Here is a 3,433-nt window from a genome sequence, read left to right on the forward strand (position 1 = left end):
AGAAGATTATTAATAATAATAATAGAGGAAAGCGCCGTGTATCGGGTCCCAAACACGTTAGTGTCCCGTCAACTTCGTGTTCTGTACTCGCCGACCAGCGACAAAAAACGGTACCGAAGGATGAGATGGGTGACTCGTAGAATTTTTGTATTTTCACACTAATATACAATAGCTTATTTTCTTGTATATGCTTTTCTTTGTTTTTATGATAGTTATACCTATGATGCATTTTTATACTCTAAAAAATAATTAAAGAAGAGTATAATGCAATATAACAGTGTCCTTAGTGCACGCTGACCACCCACCTGTTTGAAGGAGCTGAGGGCGCCGTTGATACGCAGGGTGTCGGCGGCGATGGTGGCGATGCCCTCTGAGGTGGGGTGTGTGCCGCATGACTCCTGGCGAGGCAGGTAGCGGAGCGAGGCGGAGGGCTTGGGGTGGTGGCAGTGCAGGCAGGTCTCGGGCTGGGAGTGTTGCCGGATGATGCGGTCACGGTAGAGGGTGGGCGCCACCACCACCACCTCGCTAATGCCGCCCTGCACCGACCGCACGCTCTCGTGGGAGGGCGCCCGCGGCAGATGAGAACATGAACACCGGACCTGCGGCGCCAGGAGACGGTAGCCACGGTACTCCGGGCGGGTGCTCACCTCCCGGGAGTGAAGTTCAATGTCAGGGACGGAACGAGTGGCGCCCGCATCGTCGGAGCCACTCGTGGCACACCTCTGGCTGAGAGAGGCGTGGGCCGCGGAGGGGAAGTACGTGGTCATGACACTGTCGCCGCTATCGGCACTCTCGCCCATGGTGATGAGTGGCCGGGGCATGGTGGTGGACGGCTGGTCCGGTAAGGGCGCCAACAAGTTATCCGTACTGAGGGCCCGCGAGGCAGAGCTGAATGGTGTCACCATCACGCGGCCCTAGCCACGCCCACATACCCACCATGACATGGGCAGCAGTCCGCCTCAACGCGCACCATGGTGCAGGGGGCGGCAAGCGGGCAGCGCGAGGCACGAGGCACTGTGGTGATGTGTTGAGCGGCAGCGGTGCCGCCCTCTCGGCGCCACGACGCGTGTTTCCTGCAAAGACACGCACACATCATTACAGGTCAGCAAATGTGGAGGGGAGGAGAGGGGGAGAGGAAGGTGGTGATTAAGGAGAATAGCAACACAAACATTTTTTTATGAAGGCAATATGTTCACGTTGGAATACGTTAATAGCAGTGTGTGAAATATCCATCTTTACTTAATGGCTCGAGAATGCTACGCAGTCTTGCCTGCAGCACTGCGCCTCCCACCTCATCGAACCACGGAAGCTATTGTCAGTGAGTTGTGGAGCTTTCCTATTATTTTTAGACATACAGAGACATGAATGCTGCTCCAAAGATTGTGAAAAGTTTTACAGCCACAAAATAAGTATTACTTTTGTCAGATACTTTTACCAGTGGAGATTGGTAGATTTCCTGGTTGAGTTATATGAGATTGTACTGTATTGCTTTGTTACCCTCCACCTTTTCACTTATATTATTTTTAAAAATCCTAGAATAAACAGAAAAACCTTCTAAAAAAGTCTTTATCTGGAAAAAGCTACACCTTGAGAATGTGTTGGGAATTGCTGCATCAATATACAGTTTCAATAGTTGATGCACAAATTTCACGGATGAAGAATGGAGATAATTACCAAGTTATAGTAGTTGACTTATTCTACATCCAAACTAAGGATGTAGAATAAGTCAACTACTATAACTTGGTAATTATCTCCATTCTTCATCCGTGAACTTTGTGCATCAACTATTGAAACTGTATATTGATGCAGCAATTCCCAAGGTGAAGGTGAAGGAGAATCATTTACGCTATCAATATTAGCCAATGCACTTAACTCTGTGTGTGTGTGTGTGTGTGTGTGTGTGTGTGTGTGTGTGTGTGTGTGTGTGTGTGTGTGTGTGTGTGTGTTTGTGTAAAATTCACCCATGGCCTGATCACGAACTGGGCTCGTCATCGCCAGCAAGTACATTCCCGACCCGAGAAAACTCAGTATAGTCGATCACTGGATACTGCTGGGACCTTCACACACCACACTCCTCATCCCCCTTGCTCAAGGGTGGACAGTTAGCGCTTCTCTGTCAGTGGAAAAATCTCGGACCTAAGCAGCTTGGACTCGAAACTTCGCCTGCTAGACCGTGAAGCCTGGCAGCGCAGAGCTCTACCACTGAGCTACCGGTGCGGTGTGTGTATGTGGGTGGGGTGAGGTTGGGTGGGTGGATGGATGTGTGGGTGGGGTCTGTGTGTGTGTGTGTGTGTGTGTGTGTGTGTGTGTGTGTGTGTGTGTGTGTGTGTGTGTGTGTGTGTGTGTGCGTGCGTGCGTGCGTGCGTGTTTACCCGTGTGGGGCCAGTGAATGTAAAATTCAGCGTGCAGGCTCGAACCATATTTAATCATAAGAAAATAACTGGCACAGCTCAAGGGTTTCGGCTGCATCGTAAAATCATGCCGGTACACACGAAGTCGAGTCAATATGTTGATTCGTCTCCATATTTATGACCAAATTCGTCTGCCCGCCCTGCTTCCTCTCCGCCCCTTTTCCCCTGCCCCTTCCCTCCCCATCCCCCACCTTGGTACTTGTTCCTGATGGCCACCGTTACGAGCCTCATAAACATTACGCCCAAGATTTTACCGAAGAAGTTCGATGCCACGGCCTTGAGTAGTCATATTCTATTTTTACTTTTTTTTTCGCAATTATTTTGTTTTTGATTTTTTCAATATCATAGAAGAAAATTTGTGAGCTGTATTAAACACATTGCTGCATTATATGGCTTTTTTTGCGTCTAAAAAAATTACAAAAAAATAAAAAAAACTGTGATCGTACGTATATCGATGCTCCAGTTTTACTGCCGTGCGTCTTGGGTTCACTAATATTATTCTTTTTCCTTTATTTCCTTTCGACACAAATCAGCCATAACCTTTTGAGGGGATGCATTTTGCGTGCGTCTCGTGTTCAATACTATTTTTGACTTTTCATTTTTGAGAACAAAAAATGTGTGAGCGTGCGCATATTGATTAGTTTGAAGGAGTATGCGTGTCTACTGCTTAATGATATTCGGTAATTACGGCCCCGCCGGCCCATCACTGGGCGCACGGCTGTCGTCTGTACGCACTCTTGAGTCGTCCGTCACAGGTTGAGGGATGTTATGTCTCCCCTTTTAATTAAGAGCACCTCACTCCTCCTCCTACTACAAGGCCTCTCTTCCATAAAGAGTACCGAAGGTTTCCAAGACACTCGTCTCTCTGCTTGGTCTTGTGAATGCTAGAGAATCTGTCGTCGCGTGTATGGAACCTTTGATTTTTTTTTTTTTTTATTCTGCGGCAAAAGAAAGAACAGGATTGAAAACGATAAAGCCTTTAACATTTTGCCCTTTCCATGGGAACTTCATTGGTCACCCCC

This window comes from Eriocheir sinensis, chromosome 10 (assembly GCF_024679095.1).
Source record: "Eriocheir sinensis breed Jianghai 21 chromosome 10, ASM2467909v1, whole genome shotgun sequence".
Classification (NCBI taxonomy): domain Eukaryota; kingdom Metazoa; phylum Arthropoda; class Malacostraca; order Decapoda; family Varunidae; genus Eriocheir; species Eriocheir sinensis.